A 19,737-nucleotide genomic window follows, 5' to 3' on the forward strand; every position below is an offset into this window, starting at 1 on the left:
CCCAGGTATCTGACATCAACGGTTTATAAACGTTTTCCGGAATACGTTGAGGGCCAGCTTCCAGAATAGATTTGTTGAGATACAATAGGATTTTTTTCAATAACTCTTTGTACCGTACAGAAATTTATTTTTTCTTGTTGTAACCAATGTTGCCTACTACACATGGCAAGAAACTACCTACCCTGTCGTTATTTATTTATTATTTTATTGTTACTATATATTTTTAATTTCATCACTCCAGGCGTTAACTTCCTTAGCGCGCTTAGTAAATATACTCAACACTAAACACACTAATCAATGAACACACTGAAGCACTAAACACATGGAGGGAGTTGGGGGGAATATAAACCTGGATGGTGACTAAAATCCAGTTGTATGTCTTCTATCTTCCTTAGTTCCGCTGTCTAGGGGTCCCGGGTTCGAATCCCGCTCGGGCTTGGTTGTTTGTAAATGCCCATTCATCAATTTCATCATTTCATCCCTCATCTCCATCTTCGCAAATTAGCCAAGAGGCACAAAACGCGAAATAAAATAAACTAAATCAATCAATCAATCATTCAGTAAATTCGACTCTATTGCTAACGGCCCCCATGGCTGAGTGGTTAGCACATCGTGCTACGTCGGCAGGGGTTCAGGGTTCGAATCTCGGCCTTAGCATAGATGTTTGTGAGTGTCCAGTCATCAATTTCATCAGTTCATCATCATTCCCATTGTCGAAAATTAGCCAAAAGTGACACACAAAGCGAAGTAAAATAAAGTAAATCAATCGGTCAATCTATTGCAGCTAACCTTCGTGGCGGAAAGGTTAGCACATCGCATTACGACGCTACTTCGGTGTTCCTTTGTGGATGCTTTTCATAAATTTCATCGTATCATTACTCATTCCCATAGTTTCGACTAGCCAAAATGGGTAAGAAAAGCGAAGCTACATAATAATAATCTAATCAAATCCACTTTATTTTGTTCATTTTTTTACCTTGCTGCATTCAGGAAGGAGTGGCTACGAAGCCAGAAGTTCTAATTTATAATCATGAGTAAGGTATGCCATTGTGTTCCTTCTATCATTTATATCTGCATTCCAGCATTAATGGTCATTAACGATTAACTAAAGAAAAGCGACTCAGATTAACATTAATAGGCTATACGTTTAATTTTTACTGTCGCTTCATTAATGTGGATCATTTCACTATCCTAGGGGAAAATGTTACTTGAGCAACGTAAGGAATACTTGCATTCGAGGCAATGCAAGACATGGGAGGGGGATTACTAAATTTAAACTACCACCTTTCGAAGCGTCACATATATTTTATGCAGTTTATGCTACACTGAGAGCATTTTATTGTTAGTTCATTTAGTTTATTTAGCGTCGGATTTCTACCATTTCTGGCTAATTGCGAGGATGCAAATGAATGTTAGAAGTGGAGAAGGGACGATCAGAAACATATAACGCAAACCCCACAGAGGATGATTATGTATGGCAGTTGGCAGTGGCTGAAAACAAAAATAAAGTATTTAAATTTTTCCTTCCGAATTTTTATGTGCTGTTTTATGTGCATGCATTACATTTCAAGCTCTTCTTGGTGATTTTGTTTTTCTACCGCTTTGAATTTCTTTGGCCGTTATCTCTTTGTATCGATGTCACGGACCCAAACAGCACAGGTGACGTCACAGAAAGTACAGTAGTGCGTCCCAAATGGCGCAACGTTACCGTAATACGTCAACATATTATGCGCCGCTCAGTGTTCTGTTTTTTACCCTATAGCTACGCCGAACAACCGATTTATAATTTTAGGTTTGAAAATTAAAGCCTTAACCTCCAAAAGTATCATATTAATATGAAAGATTAATCTTAGAACATGAAACAAACTCTTCAACACAGTTTTAAACTATATACGAATTGTAGTTATAAAAACCTACCGATTAAATTATATTCTTACACCAATATCCATATTTTGAAACATATTTTTATAGAAATAAATTACGGCTTTTCAACAACACTTTTAATGTCAGTTAAAATATATTCATATTTTCAATCATTGATTGACGCATAACGTAATTTCCTGAGAAATATGGTGTGAAAAGATTAATTTCCCCACTTCTAAAGGTTCGACTTCAATGCAGGGAAGGGGGAGGCTAGGGAGCTGGAAATGTTGTCTATGCCTTCAAATATTGGATAATTTCACGTACATATTTTTAACACTAATAAACCGGTCTAAATTGTCCATTTTAACCCTAAATTGAGTAAAGAAAATTTCCTCGCTCGGCTCACAATGAGAGCTTTTCTTCATATAGAGTATTTATGTTCTAATATAATACTTTCGACAGAAGCAAAAGTTTAATGATGTGTAAAGGGTGTGTCGAATTGTGTTGTTCTCTTTGGCATACAATTCTCAACCTACGGCTCTCTGAATGCACAAATTTTAAACAATATTCACTGTACAACTTCTCTAACTGAATGTAATGTATTCGCTATATGTTATACATCTAATAATAATAATAATAAATGCATGTTAACTGAATCAAGTCTTTTTCGGTGTAATGTGCTTTCGATCCCCTAGAAATCTTAAATATCGATCTTTATGTGTGAGACGAGACTTTTTGCCCCTGGAGGAAATCTGTCGACGCTAACTAAACAGATTGGTGAAACTTCAACTTCCCTGGGAAAGCCAAGGTTTGCCAAACAGTTTTTCATTGAATGACACCATGTTAGTGTATGGAGTCCAATTAATTTTGAAAGAAAAGCAGAATGAAACGATACCAAAATTAATGAACAACCATGAGTAGAAAAATTGCGAAAATAATTAAACACGAACACTTTCAGCACGAATAGAGGTTACATGGAAAGAACCCCTGCAACAATTCTATGCTGTCTTCAGCCGAAAAATATACGCAATGTTAGTGGTATAGGTGACTTCGCACACACCACACTGCGAGAGGAGGGGCCCGTGCCCCAAGACTCCATTCCGAGACCGGAAAGTGAAAGAAAGAAAATAATTATGATCCGATTTGCATCCGATTGGAACACCTTTTATTAAATAATTCTGAATTTTGCGTACGTATTATGTGTGCCCATATTTCTATTATTCATTTAAATTATGAAACTAATTAGTATATTAATACTTGCTATTTAATCAAGTTAAAACATCATGACACTTTGCTGAATGAGTTGAAAGGTGCTTAGACTTAAAATGTGCTAAGGTGACAGAGAACAGGCGATTGGTTTACAAGCTGTTAACGAACAGCGATATCTCTTTATATGTAATCATCACGATCTCTCGCACAAACACTGCGTCATAAAGGAAGCAATAAAGAAAGATTCTGCCGAACTACTCTCCAATTAAAAATTATGGCTACTGGAGTTTGCACTCAAATTGAAAATTAACCACTTAACTTATTGAATTCTGATTTAAGCTAAAAAAAACTATTTTTTTTCAAGTATGCTTTCAATTTCTTATCGTCGTGAGAACAAAAAAATGCAGCTTTTTTGTTGTTTTTCAAACTATGCTCTCTTTGAGATTCTGTAATTAAAAAACTTGTGGTCCGATCGGGACGAAATTTAAATACGTAGTTCTACTGGTTAATTTTTAATTGGAGTTCAAACTCGAGTCTCCATAATGTTTAATCCGACTGTAGACAATCATTCGCTCTCAGGCCATATGCCCTGAAAGCAGTGAAAACAGGAATAGCATAGTCTCACTTCTGTCCGTACTTTTCAAGCGGCAACCCTCGAATCAGCCACGAACGGCGTCACCCACCCCCTCCCCTCCCTTAACGTCCCCTCGCACTCAAGCAAGAAGCACAGCGTCGAAGATCCAATTGCTTACATGGGCCAATCTTGAAGGTCTCAAACAATTATTAAAATTCTGGTTTGAAAGATTGCGTTAATACTTTTTTCACAATTTTCCGCAAAGTTTAGCTAAATCTAAAGAATAAACGCGATAATATGGAGTCATGAACATCGTGTTTGTACCTTCATAATTTTATCATTCCACCTCATTGTCTCGATTCATCCACGAAATAGACCAGCGGCGAAAAATAAACAAAATAGAAATAGCTATGTAGGGAACATTTTATTTGAATAGGTCGCTAATTCTTTCTAAATAATGTGACGTGTAGAAACGTTTATATTACAATCGAAGCAAGCAAGAAATATTTTTTTGCAAAATTGAGGGGAAAACCGGCAATTTTGACCAAATATTTAGTCTAAAATTTCTACTAAAGTAAAAAGTTGTTAACCGTAAGTGGCTGCTGGGAGCTCAGAATGTAATCTTGATTTATTTGGGAGATGTAGGAAATGTCTCGTCTGACCACCCACTTCCCCCAAGCACAAAGTGTGCCTGTATAAAATGAGTAGGCATAATAGTCCTTCCATTAATACTGGCCATGGTTTGATTGCATTATCTTTCAGACATCTATATTTCAACTGACTTGCAAGAGCGTTTTAGCATGATTTTTCTTTTACATTTGTTGAACAAAGAAAACTGGGAAACATTGTTAACTGTTCGACCATTTCTTACATTAATAATACGCAAATGCGCATAGGCGTGGAACTAAACGTACTTGCAATCACACGTGTAGGTACTTTAACTTTGTTTCGGGCGGGGTATAATACAAGGAAACTCATTAACATACATATACGTATTGCATTCTCCGTACCTTGTCCGGTACCCCTAGTGTCGTAGCGCGATGTGCTAACCAGTCCTCCACGGGGGCCTGCCGCGACGATATATCGCCTTCATGATAAATATCGCCAAATGTCGTGACTATATATCGCTGACACCTTATATGTCGCCAAATATCGTGACGTTATATCGCTGACACGATAGATGTTCTAAAATTTATTGACGATATGTTGCGCAACACTAGTAAGAACTAATAACCTGGAAGTTAAATTGGAAGTTTAATTCGAAAATAAACGAAAGAAGGCAAGGAGAGGAAATTTAAAATTACAAACAGATTTAATAAATGATTCAAATGTTTGTAGGTAAGCGAAGATTTGTGGCCACCAAGAAAAGTGAGTTTACACTGGATATAAAGCAAAACAAACAGCCCGACTATTTCTTAAAAGTTCTTGAAAGAAATGGCCCGGAGAAATCAGACCATCCCATTGGCTGGTCGCAAATCTGAGTTAACCATTTTTCAGGACCAAACTTGAAACCAAAGCTGAAGAAAAGAAAACAGGCAGTTTCTGGATCCACGCATCTTTCAAATCTCCATTGCCGAAGTTGAAATTAAAAGATTGTCGAAGGGAATGTAAGGACACTTTATGTTTTGAAACATAAAAATAAACAAAACAAATTTTGCACTTTCATTTAGCGTATCGAACCGTACTCTTGGTTATTTGTTAGTTTGATTTTGCAAGTAATCCTCTGCTCCAACACACCACACAAGCACGTGGGGCCTCTCCGATGGCGTAGTGGCAACGTTGTCGTTTTGCCAAGAGGTCCTGGCACACAGTACAGTGGTTCGGATCACACTATAAACTGTAGGTCCAGTTCCGATTAGCCTATCTGTGCATAAAGTGCACTTTATTAACAATTCAAATCAACCACACATTCATATATACACATATTTGTGTGAAGTCAGGTAGAAGTCGTAGAAATAGTATAAACATATGTTTAAACGTTTTGGTATTATATTATCAAAGCTCAATTATTGTTTTCCCCTCCAATAATTCCCATCAAGCATCGTGTCACAACCCCCTCCCTCCGGACACTCCTGCCTCCAGTTTGTTTCACGACTGAGTTCACTGAAAACCTTGTCCGGTCAACTTAAGTAGCTGTTTTGTAGGGATATAAGAAAACAAATGCAGAAGTTATTAACTTTGAGCATCTCAAGAATTCTCAGAATTCAAGATCAAAGAATTTTTACTTAGAAATGCAGAAAGTGATTAAAAACAAATTCTCACGATAACTTATGACATGTGTTTACAAATTATTTATCTCGGTCAATAAGACTTACGAGCGAAAAATATGTGCGACTTCCAGAAAAGATAATAATGATTTGAGATTTCCCCGCAACATGCAACACAGTGGCGACAAGCGATAAAATAGTAAAAATGTACGCATTTTTGTAAGTACTGTATACTGGTTGTATACATTCTGAAACAATAACGTCTAAGATTACATCAACTTCATACATTCTCTCTTTCCTTTTCCCCCTACTGAAAGAACTTTTCGTTAAGCACTTTGGTTAGCGTAATTTGCATTGGATACCAAACTCTAGATTTTAATTATTCTTGTAAAAAATTGTTGGCTATCAGCCAAGACATCAGAAAAGCGTCTTTGTCGTATTAGAACTTTCCTAATTTTACGCCTCCTCTCTGACAATTTTGATTGATTCCGACGATGAGAACGAATGATGAAGACAAGAAATGACAAAAAAATATTTAAAAATTTGTTTTAAGTCAACCTCTTGCAAAGATCGGACTCCACAATGTGCCTCCGCAGGGAATAGAACCTAGAACCCCTTGATTACAAGGCAACAGTGTTACCCACTGCACGATACACTACACAAAAATAAAACAGTCATTCCCAAACAAGGGATGTATGCTTTATGTGAATAAAGTGGCCTTAAAATTAAAACAAAAACTAAAAAAAGAAAGATAGAAAGCAGAAATAAACTCAAGGGGTTCAACCTTGAACCGTTGGTGATGATATCTACATTCTGTCATTTGACATCTGAAACCTTTAGTCGATTTCCGTGTCGGAGTAAACGGCGTAACACGCTGTGAAGCCTCAGGTTCCTACGTACCTGGTCAGGCGTGGATGTATCATTGTGTGATCCATCACCATTTCATCGGTTCGTCATTTATCCTCTTCGTCGCGATTAACCAGATAGGTAGAAAATGGGCGTAAAATAGAAATACACTGGAACCCTTAGTTTAGTGTTGTATTGGCGATGCATGGCAACTGTAACCACAAACATTCGTTCGTGTATTAGACGACCAAGATTTGAAATGTGTGCTCCTTTTCGAAGAATTCAATTGCTACTTTTTGCACAGAAAGGCTATTCGAGACTGAACCTACAGTCTAAAGTGGAATCCGAAACACTGTACCACGTGTCCCCACTGGTATCAGACCCCTTGATTACAAGGCGACGCTATCGTTTTCCAAGACCACAGCAAAACGTCCTTTTGCTGTATACAGTCAACGGCAAAAATTATAGCAGGCAAGATATCAATAGTTTTTTTTCAATTATTTACTTTCCCAGACAGGGCCTTTTTTAAGAAGCTGTATGACGATTCCGATCCTTGAAAATCACATTGAGGAACACAGACTTAATTAACATAATGATGAGCAATTTGTCTATTATTACATTTGCCTTCGATTGTGCGCACAACACAGGAATTCTGCATTTATCGCAAGTTACACAGGAAGAGCGAGAGAAACCTGGGAAGTGCTTCTACATATAACATCTAAAAACAACACCGAGTTGTTCCCCCCCAAACCCTTGTCGGCGAGGGGCTTAGTGGGCATGGTTGCCACTGCTTCAGAAACACATTCAGGCCGTGTGGGAAGAGAGAGAACTAAGAACGCTCACTCCCGTGTTCTCTCAGCATTGCTTCACGAAACGTATAACAGAAATATTTTCAATTTAAACTTTGTAAACCAACTTTATGCTTTAATGTTGAAAAAATAACGTTATTTAAAAGCAGCGAAGTTAATCATAAAAGATGAGTGTCTGGCAACCTTAGATACCGATAGAAGAGAAACAAGATCGCCTGCTTGACAGTAAGGTTGTCCTGTCTCCTGGTTGCAACGTTGCAAACGCAAGCTGCAGAAAATGCAAGCTCTTCGAAAAAAAGTTTAGAAAACACCTTTTTTTATAATCAATAGGTCTACAAACCGAAGGCAATAGCAATTGAATAGAATGGCCATATTTTCACGCAACAACTTTACTTTTTACTCTACCTTTTTTTTTTGTCTGAGAGCGTACCGGGGGTGGGGTCTGTAGACTCCCCTGATACATGAGCAATATTCAAAGAAATTTAAATGCAGTATTTATTCATTAATTCTGTATAGGTTATATACGCGTGACTTACAAAGTACGAAATTACCTTACATATAATTTTGTTGTGGATTTGTCACATTTTAGATTGTTATAACAATTTTCTTCTGCGATAAACAAGTGCTTAGCTTTCCTTAAGCTGTCATTGAATATAAGTCAACTAAATAGAAAACCGAAATCCTCAGCATTGTACGTACCAACATGTGACACTGGCGACACCACACAAAATTAGATAAACTTCATAATACAACGACCTCGTACTCTAAACCAAACCAATGCAATGCTCAGGTTATAATACCAATAATATGGCTACCGTTCCAAGTATTTTTTTTTGTGAAAGTATTGTGGATTGTGTGGATTAGTACGAGGTGAAGGTAACTAATTTGTACCGTCTGGTTAACCACGACGCGGATATGAGAGGACGTGCAGAACGGAAGAAACGGAATGTTTCCTGCAAGTTATCTAAGTTTCTGGTCAAATAATCGTCTGCAATAAGTGAGAAATAATTCCAAAGGGCGGAATCACAGCCTGATTTACTGAAATTGCTGTTCTCTGCTTGCTTTCCTACTCAATAACATGCAACTCGCTATCACTACAATTCACGAATGTTGACGAAAAGAAGATTTAAGTAAGATAAGGCATTTTGCCACCCCAAACTCGTGCACCCCAAGGTCCGGGCTGAGACATTAAGGCAAAATAAATTCATTAAATGAAGGGCTCTGGTATAAAACATGGTAAGTGACATCTTACCATGTACAGGGAGGTTATTTCAGTCGTTCACCGCCAGCGTTTCGGCCGTTCGTCGGACTCTTCATGCAACAGGTCCCGGCAAATTGCGTTCAGGAAGTCCGTAACAGAAACCGCTTGTTTTGTAATGTTTCCACTTTTCACAATTACAGTTACAATTACAATTGAAATAAGCACGTACCTTGTCGCAGGGATGCTGGAAAAGGTGTTCTCCCAAATACAAATATTTCTGGCACCTTATTTCTGACATCTAATCTTAGATTAGTCATCGCTACTTTATCCTCAGTTGTCGCGACAGCGCCGGCAGCTTATCGGGGGTTGGGTGAGTTGTCAGCCGCGAGAGGGCGCTTCATACTGCACGTGTCGGCAGTGATGCCAACCGTAGGGACATGTCCCTAAGCATAGGGACTTTTCACTAAATTTCGCCCGCGTAGGAACGTAGGGACAGATTTTGCCAAATGAGGGAAAACGTAGGTACTTTTTTCAACCTTGGTAAATTACATTTTATGAATTAGTTTATCTGGATACTTTAGCGAAGAGGAGAAAAAAGAACTAACTAACAAATCTCCATCAAAATTTTGGAACATGTTATCGGTTACCAAAAACTTTCAAGGCAAGTTCCTTTTTGAAAACATTTCCACTCTCGCGAAAATAGTGCTAACATTGCCACATTCTAAAGCGGAAACGGAAAGAATATTTTCAATGTTAAGTGATACAAAAACAAAAAAGGGAAATAAAATGGGACCAGAATTGTTAAAGACTGCAGGAAATACAGCATCACCAACCAACATCTATCTCTGCACAGCAGCAGCATGTATGACTTCAAATAACATAATCAACAGTAAACGACTCAACGTTATTCATTAGGGGTGTGCGGGATTCTTTACTTTAAAAAGTCGTTAATTCTCGACGTTTTCTGCCTTGTAAGTTTCTGGAACTTATCGAAAATTGTAAGTTTTTATTCTAGAAATGCAAAAACAATCACTTAAAGTGAAAATGACTTTTAAAATTCGAGATTTCCAGTGCTTCGGGAAATTTCGAACATTTCCCGTCCCGAAAATTTTCCGACTTGGTCGGGAAATTGCAAATTTTTCAGTCCCGAATGTCGGGATTTAAAAAAATTACCGTCCCGATCCCGTCCCGACCCAAAAAATTCTGTCCCGCACACCCCTATTATTCATTAAGGCAAGAATTTACAATACCGGACCCTTCTGTAATTTCTATGCTACGTCTTATACTCACGAAATAATTATTCGTGATGATTTATCTCAAGTTAACATGTTGGGGTGAGGGGGAAAAAAATGTTAATTAACGTGTAGAAGTTGTAAAATAAGCATTTCAATTCTCGCAATGATTCTCCGTATACAAGTATGGTAGCCATATTTGTTGATATGAACAAATTACAATTAGTTACGCTGTCTACAGCGTTGCCACACTGTTGATTTCATACTTGGAGAGCATGGATTGTGCAAGAATAGCGGAAGAGAACAGTAAAAAAGTTGTTAATGTTATACAGATTGTTAGGTGGAGTGTGCAGGAGGATTGCCGTGGGCTAATTAATAAACTTATTCATTTCAGTATATTGCCCAAAGAACGTGCTTACATGTGACAGCGACAATCACGATGTAGAAGAACTGATTTGATTACAGGTAAATTTGGCAACATTACATCAATCATAAAATTGCAGGATACTAAAATGGCGTCTTCGATGATGTTAAAGTGCTACGAAAAAAATATTTTTTATCGGTTCGTAATCACAATTACCGCAAAACCATTCAGGAATAGCCCCACTGAGCATTCTCGGTAAGGTTAGGTTAAGTTAGGTTAGGCAAGGCAAACATAGTTAAAATTTGGGCTCGAAAAACGGGTAGCCCAACAAACCATTGACGGATAGCCCCACGAACCATTCAGGTACAAAAAAGGTAAAGTGTTCCCCTGTGCATAGCACCACGCCATGAAGGCGTATAGGGGGTGTGAGGGTAACGCCCCACACTTTCTTGATCCGGTCGTGAGTGGGGGTGATGTGATCAGCATCACGCCCCTGACCGCCTTTACCCCCCAGGGTTTCCCCCAGGTACCCATGTTATTCGACGCTGGGTAGGCGTCGGGGCCGCTTCCAGGTACGGTTAGGTTAAGTTAGGATAGGCAAATGTAAATTCGCTCCTTCATTAATTGTGGAAGCACCGAGCAGAAAGATTTGGTAAGTAAATGTGTATATTTTATCTTCTGTTTTGCATGCTCATGAGGTGATAATTTTTTTAGTCGCTTTACTTGGCGTAGGGACATTTGGTCAGATGTAGGGACATTTTGACTACGTCTGTAGGGACATTGCCGAAAAATGGTTAGCAACACTGTCGGCTACCAGACGTCAGTGTACGTTCATGTTCACTTCTGTTTGCGTTTATCAGTACACGTGTTGCTTATACTGTGTTATTGTAATGTGCTACTCATGGCCAGTGCTTTATTGTGTGTTAATTGTTATTCATTCATTAGTTATGTCGATAAACAAATATAGTCTTGAACAGAGAGTTTTTATGTACGATAATTACGTGAAAACGAATTCTTGCAGAAAAGTGGTCAGGGAATTACGATAGACAGGATCTCTTGAACCTAAGAAACGTGTTGTATTGCTGTTAAAGGAGGTCATTTTCAACATCTCTTATAACACAGGAGGTTAGTGATTATCATTATTATTACTTTTAAATATAATTTTACGCTTTCGGTTTGCTTTATGCGCCGGGATGCTGTCTTCCCTTTCTGACAACTGACGATAAAGTAACGATGTCTAATCTAAGATTTTCTGTCAGAAATAAGGTGCCAGAAATATTTGTATTTGGGAGGACACCTTTTCCAGCATCCTTGCGACAAGGTACGTACTTATTTCAATTGTAATTGTAACTGTAATTGTGAAAAGTGGAAACATTACAAAACAAGCGGTTTCTGTTACGGACTTCCTGAACGCAATTTGCCGGGACCTGTTGCATGAAGAGTCCGACGAACGGCCGAAACGCTGGCGGTGAACGACTGAAATAACCTCCCTGTACATCTTACATGTACCATCTTACAAAAAAGATCAAAATGTCACAAACAGTTCAATCTGTTCTTTATACTTAATTTTTTGCGATTTTCTTGTCACCTGAAGTGAAACGAAGGAAGGTTTTTCACCGTAACACTGGATTGCTCAATATCCCTCGAAACGATCTCCTCTCAGCGGATGATAGTGCATGAGAACTATTGGGAGCGAAGAGGTCCAAGGGCAAGGTGCAACGGGGGCATTCCCACAACAATCTCTCTTTCAAAAGATCATTAACAGATCTACATCAATAGCAACGTATTCACAATTAAAGTGAAACAAGAAAGGACAATAAATATAAGAATGAAACCTAATTGATTTATATTATTTATTTATTTATTTATTTATTTCGTCTTCTTTTACATGGCGAAGTTAAGGCTGTGGAGCCTTTTCTTCCACTTGACCATGTTTACAAAAAAATTGAATATGAGATAATTAAAATTTTGAAAAAAAGGAAGAAAAAAAAATATATAAAAAATTACAGAGAAATAAAAAATACAAAGAGAAATTACATATAAGAAAGGTAATCTAACCTATAGATACGGACACACACACTCACACACACACATACATATCTTTGCCCTTACACACGTACAAGCAAATACATAACACTACACTTACTTAAGCACAGTCCAATATTACACATACTTAAAACACAGTCCAATACGGTATACTTTGACGATAATTCATCTTAACTATTACTCTAATTCATTTTAGTGCCTTACGTCCTTCTATCATTCTCTGCACCCGCCATATTAATAGGGAAATCAAACATTTAATTTTCATTGTATAATATGTGTAACTTTAACAATTTTTTGAACGTCACAATTGAGGAAGAGACATGAATTTCAGGTGGCAACTTGTTCCAAAGGCCTGCTGAGGTAACAGTAAAAGAATTTGCATAAAAGTTGGATTTTTGGAGTGGAATGGACAGCAGAGACCTTTCGCGCGATCTGGTGTTGTGGCTGTGAAAGTCGGAAAGATGTTGAAATCGGTTATAGAGATATTGCGGGTCTTTTATTTGAAGGATTTTGTACAGTAAAATTAACTTATGAAAATTACGTTTATCGCTTAATTTAAGCCACTCGACCTTCGCAAAGTACGATGTCAAATGCTCTGAATATTTTAGGTCGAAAACGAAACGAATGCAGGCATTTTGAATTCGCTGCAGTCGTTTAGCTTGCTCGTGATTGACATCCAAGAAAGCAATGTCGCAATAGTCAACAATGGGAAATACAAGAGACTGGACCAGTTTAATTTTTATGCGTTCAGGGAGGAAGTTTTTGAGCCGATAGAGTGAATGCAATGCACCGAAAGCTCTTCTAGATACAGAGTTAACTTGCTCTGCCCAGGTGAGATGTTGGTTGAGTATCACACCCAGATTCTTAACAGTAGTGGAGAAGGGCAGATGAATGTCATTTATGTTGAGTCTAGGGAGGCTAGATTTATCTATTTTGCTCAAAATTCTAGGGGAACCTACAAGAATACACTGGGTTTTAGTCGGGTTTAGATGTAAGCCATGGTGTGCAGACCAAGTACTTATTTGTTTAAGGTCATTGTTCACAATTTCTATTGCATGCAGTATTTCTTGCGGGGGGAAAGAGAAATATAACTGAAAATCGTCGGCATAGATATGGTATTTACAGCCGTTAAGCACCGTCGGGAGGTCGTTTATATACAGAGCAAATAAGAGGGGACCGAGTACGGTGCCTTGAGGGACACCACATGGAATGTTTTTCCACGACGATTTTCCATATAGGTCAACGACACATTGTCGACGTTCTTGTAGATAGGAGCAGAACCAATTAACCGCGGAGTCGGAAAAATTGAAAATCGATGATAATTTAGCGAGTAGAATTTCATGATCAATTGTCTGAAAAGCTTTTGTAAAGTCTAGAAGTACCAGAATCGTAAGTTGTTTATTGTCCATGGCTAGCCTCATGTCATCGGTTACGTTGACAAGAGCCGTGCAAGTGCTGTGGTTACTTCGAAAGCCAGACTGAAGAGGATCTATTAAATTATTCCGCGTTAGAAAGTCCCGGGTTTGATCGCTAACGAGATGCTCTAGGGCTTTAGACAAGGCTGGGAGGATGCTGATTGGTCGGTAATCGTTGACGTTTATTATGTTGTTTGTTTTAGGTATAGGGCGTACCAGGGCGAGTTTCCAAGACGAGGGAAATGCGCCGGTAATTAAAGAAAAATTAAAAATATGAGTGATAGGAGCAAGTACGTGGTAGAGAATTTTTTTAATCATGAGGATAGAAATTTCATCTACTCCTACGGCCGATGACTTTATCTTCTGTAACGATTTTCTGACCTGTTCCGGCGAAAAATAAGAAAAACAAAATTTTGGAGCAGTTGTGGAGCGTGTTTCAATGTTACGAATCGTTTCGTGTTTCACATTATCATCGACGATCGGAAGATCACAAAAGTGATCGTTCAATACTTCCGGTGGAAATTTATTCACGGATTCGTGGTTTCTCCGTTTCCCAACTCCCAGTATTTTCAATTTTTTCCAGAGGACGTCAGGTTTGCTTTCGTATGTTAGTAGTTCAGACGCGAATCGGCGCTTTGATTTTCGTACTTCCTGGGTGCAACGGTTCCTCAGGATTCTGTAATTTTCAAAGATGGATGTGTTATAATCACCGACCTTGATCGCCTTCCTATATTTGGTGTACGCTTTGTCACGCATCGCCATAAGCCGGTGCAACTCGTCCGTCAGCCAGGGAGCAGGGGGACGCGAAACACGCTTCTTCCTGACTGGAGCATGTTTATCGTACAATTGGAGGATAAAGGTATTTAACAATAAGACTTGCTCATCCACTGTAGGTAACGTACTGATTAAGTGCCATGGTACAAGGGCAGCGTCTTCATTTAGGCGGGCATCGTTAATGTTTTTGAGGTCTCTATATGAAACTTGTTTTGCTTTGTATTTAGGAATGCGAAGATAATAGGACACGTAAATTAAATCGTGGTAGGAAATTCCAGGCACTGGTATTTGGCCATGGCGCGTTACACGATTTTCGTCAGAAACCAAGATGACGTCAAGCCACGAGTCGGAAGTGGCCGTGTGGTGGGTTGGATTTAAATGGCAAATGGAAAGATTTAAAGCAGAGAACGTATCACGGAATTCTATAACCTTTTCTTTTTTGCTACATAGGTCGGTATTCATATCTCCCAGAATGATCGTGTGTGAATATTTTGGTAGAAAGTTTGCAACGTCGTTCTCGAAGTTATCAAGGCGAGTGCAAGGTGGACGATAGACTACCGCCAGGAGGAGTTTTTGTTGACAGATACTGATTTCGAGGATTATATATTCCGATGAACCTTCATAGGCATCGGGCGACTTTGAGAGAATTTTGGCAGGGACGTCCTCGCGCAAATAAATTGCCACTCCCCTCCCCTCTTTCCGATTCTGTCTTTCCTAAATAAACGAAATCCCGGAAGATGCACCAGATCGTCCGAAAGACTCTCCTTCAACCATGTTTCCGAGACCAGTAAGGCATGCACGTCTTTGTTTATTTGAATTATATTTTCTACTTCTAGGAAATGAGCGAGAATACTTTGCGCGTTGATATGAATTGCGTTAAAGCTGCCGGGTGTAAGATTCAGCTGCGGCCCAGAATATGGATAAACCGTTTCCGTTTGTAGCGCTGCAGTTGAGTAGGAAAGGCCATTGTTGCTGTTTGTTGGAGAGGTACAAATGTTGCAAAGTTGGTTGAAAAAGTTTGACGTCGGCGTTGCCGAATTTACAGTACACAAATCGTCTCTATCAGCCATAATATTTCTTACGGTTTTTAAAAGTGCTGACAAATGGATGGAAAGCACTCATTTTAAACGAGATTACATATATAATTAGTTTAAAAAAGATTTGACTTACCATAAAAGTAGCGTTGATGAAAGGCAGGTGCAGTGAACACAGAAATAACACACTTCCATTAGATTTAAATTTAAAGACACTCAAATGGACGGAACGTATGCACAAGGAAGAAAAATTGATACGCAAAGAAAAAATAGTTCCACGCGCTTGTACACAATAAAAACACATAACACACAACACACACACAATTGCATTATTTAAACATACACTCATGAATCCTTATTGCAAATTTACTTTTCATCCCGCATTTATTTCATGTTGTCAAGTGCCGCTAGTGTTGTGACGGATACTTTTCGGCCAGTCGGTAAGAGGATGATAATTCTTCCATCTTGGGTCCACACGTTCCGTTGGCCGTGGCGGTCTTTTGCCCTCCGCAACACATCTTGTCGCACGGACGTCAGGGATTCGGTAATGAGCAGCTTCGTCCCTTTCAGAGATTTCTTCCGCCTCCAAACTTCGTCCCTGGTGCGGTAGCTGGTCAGACGAAAGATGATAGGCCTCCTTCCTTCACGGACGGCATCGGCGGCGGTTCTTCTTTGAGGGCCAAGGCGGTGAGATCTTTCGATGTGCTCCAGGGTGATGTGTTGTAGGTTTAGATTCCGGTGGAGAACGTCAAGTACCAGGGAGTCTGTATTTTCGTTTGATCTTTCAGGAATTCCATGCAGGAGGAGGCAGTTTCTCCGAGAGTACATTTCGAGGTCGTCGATTCTGATGGCATTTTCTGCCGCTTCCTTCCTTAAAATCTGCAGGTCGGACTTCACAACTTTGAAAGTGTCTTCAACCTCCTCCTTGAATTTCTTGAAGGAAGCGCAGAGATCTTGCAACGGTGTAACGGCGCTGCTGTCCACGCTGTTAGGGGCTGGCTGCTGCTCGACGATCTCTTGCAGGCGGCTCTCGAAGTCCCGTAGCATCGACTCCACACCGTCTACCCGAGTTGAAACTGTATTGATAGATGGCTTCGACATTGTAATCTTTGATTATTCAATTCCTGGTATCACAACACTTCACGACGCTTATGCAAATAGTTGCAAGTTGCCGGCGAGTGGAATATATAAAGTTCTAGATATAAATATCTCAATGAGCCAGGCTAAATTCGGGAGAAATTGCGGAGCTCCAACTACGCGTAGACCATACGGGCCGCCATCTTGACCTTCTCTTCACCTATTAATAGAAAAACTAAATACAATGTTTCAAGTGTTACGCCGACATCCGTGGAGGAGTGGTTAGCATAGCGTGCTACGACGCCTGAGGTCCCGGGTTCGAATCCCGGCCTGGGCATGGTTATTTGTGAGTGTCCCTTCATCGGTTTCATTGTACATCAGCCATTTCCATCTTCGCGATTAGCCAAAAGAGGCAGAAAAGCGAAGTAAAATAAACCAATTCAATCAATCAATCTTTCAGCTGTACTATAATAAAACAATTTCATTAATTTTGAAATTAATTGACATCTTTAACCACTTAGTAAAGAAATCAGTTTGCTACTTTATGCAAATCTGATATTTATAAAAGTAAAAAATAATCCTTTAAATGTATTTAATAATGTTATTTCTAAATATTTAGTAGATTAAGATCTTTGTCCCCCTCAACCAGTGATTTCACACCATGTACACGAAGCAAAAAGAAGAAGAGTCAGTATTGATTTATTTATTTTAGTCCACTTTATGCACAGTAAGGCTAATCAGAACTGGACCTACAGTTTAAAGTGGGATCCGAACCACTATGTGCCTCCACCGGGCATCGAACCCCGTACCCCTTGATTACAAGGCAACGACGAAGAGTCAATATGATGATGTTACACCCATATTCTGCCCTCCGTTCCAAAGATATGGACCTTCCTGATTGTTTCATGCCCAACGCTGTCGCTTTGTAATGAAGAGATTCCGAGAACGAACTTTCATGCCTGCTTGGGGTAGATTGATCAGAGGCTCGAATCCCACTTTAAACTGTAGATCCTTCCCGATTAGCCTATCATGCAAAACGTGGACTCTAAACAAAGTTAAACCACAGATGAATGTGGTTGACCAAAGTTTTGCTTTGACACGTACGCTATATTAAACGATGAAACAACATTGACCCCCCATTGACGTCATTATTTCAATTCAGTACCATCACATTGTGTAATACAGACTGAATGAAAATGGTGGTGGACAATTCGTCTCTGTTTCTTTCGCCGCTGAGTGTACAGCAGAACTCTTAAATACATTTATAAAATGATCAGAAAATACTATAACTTTAGATCAATTCGTATTTTCTTGAAAAAAATTTCAGCCTGAGGCTATCCAACTACTCTTCTTTAGCCAACATATTTAAAGACGCTAAAAGCATGAAGCTTGTACAAAATTATGTAACGAGATTGCTAATTTGAAGCAAGTATATATGATAAAATATTTTGAGACTCTTTTTAATCAACGCAAAGCAATGTCCATTTTCTGCAGCGACCAATTTATTCGTCCAACAAACTTATGTAAGTTATTTAGATAACTATCCACTTCTACTCGTTCCTCTGGACCGGCACCAGAATGCAGAGTGGTTAGCACATCGCGGTACGACGCCAGGGGTCCCGGGTTCGAATCCTGACCTGGGCACGGAAGTTTGTGAGTGTGCATTCATCAATTTCATCATATGATCACTCATCCTCATCTTCGAAAATTAGCCAAAAGTGGCACAAAAAGGGAAGTAAAGTAAAGCAAATTAATCAATCAATCGTTCCTTTGGAGCAGGTAGGAGATTCAGTTCAGACGCGATTGAGTAATGTGCAACGGTTTCACCCCTAAATAGAACCGAGACGTAGTGCGATAATATTTTCTTTCGCCCATCTTTTGGTTAGATGTTTGACTATGCATTATGGCATTTGCCAGTGAGTCACTGATAAAGTAAAAACATTTAAATGTGAAGGATAATAGCAGGTTGACGTGTGAATATACAAAATTATTAATTTGGAGTACCTAAATGTAAAATCGTCGCGATTAACAAAACAGGAAGGAAAAGCATCATGAGAGTAAGTATTAATTTCCTTTTCAATTTCCTTGCCTCTAAGTTCCACACCAAGCTACGTGACTATTCAGCCGTCGTGTTACCATTACAAACAAAAAAAATGCATTGCGTTAGGTATTCGTAAATGGGCGGACTGCGGTACAATTTTAAATTAAACGCGCTGTAAATAACCGAGTATAAATAGTTGTTTATTAACTTTGGATTTTCCTTTTGTGTTGCTTACGAATTTAGAAACAGTACGTGAATACTTTCTTCCGAAAGAAGCACTGCACAGGCACACAACCTCCACATGTGTACATAAGTATAAGTGTGTGATTAGAAATTAAATATGAATGATAAGAAACGTTATACTTTTTAAAGATGGTGGAGTTATTGATTTACCGTTACTTGAAAATTCCGGAATCTCAGGTATTGGCAACAACGAAATATCGATATATCGAAACGGTACCTTCGTTATTTTCCGGTACTTTCTGCATCTTTGATGTAACCGGTAGTTCGAGATATTGAACCAGGGTATCTAAAACTCACTCTGTACTCGTAATATTCTGAGACTGACACTTGCAAGGTATAAGTTTACTCTCCAGCACTTGAAATTAGAATTCTCAGGCTGGAGGAGGGAAAGGAAGGGGGGGATTTCTCGCGCCCATAAGCAAAGATGAAGACATGGGACTGGATAACAATTCTGCCATTGATTGCAACAACTAGGGTGATGTTTTAGCCCCTTTTCGCCCGAGTAATGAGCATCACCTCACGCCACGGAGTCTCCGGGGTGTCACTTCGCGAGGTTTTCTTTCTCCTGATAGGAGTGGGAGCTCCTTTTTTAGTTTTACCGTGCGACGGGCAGTGTTGCCACAATATGAGGGCACAATTTCCTTTTCCAAGGGGCAAAATTTCCCTTTTTGGGCCATTTTTTCCCTTCACCTAAGCAAATTATATAATAATAATAATAATAATTAGTAGTAGCAGCAGCATTATTAGTGGTGCTGGTGGAAGCAGTAGTAGTACGTAGTTAAGTATTCCGTTGAATTCGTTC

Source organism: Lepisma saccharinum, chromosome 2 (assembly GCF_977018435.1).
Source record: "Lepisma saccharinum chromosome 2, izLepSacc3.1, whole genome shotgun sequence".
Classification (NCBI taxonomy): Eukaryota; Metazoa; Arthropoda; class Insecta; order Zygentoma; family Lepismatidae; genus Lepisma; species Lepisma saccharinum.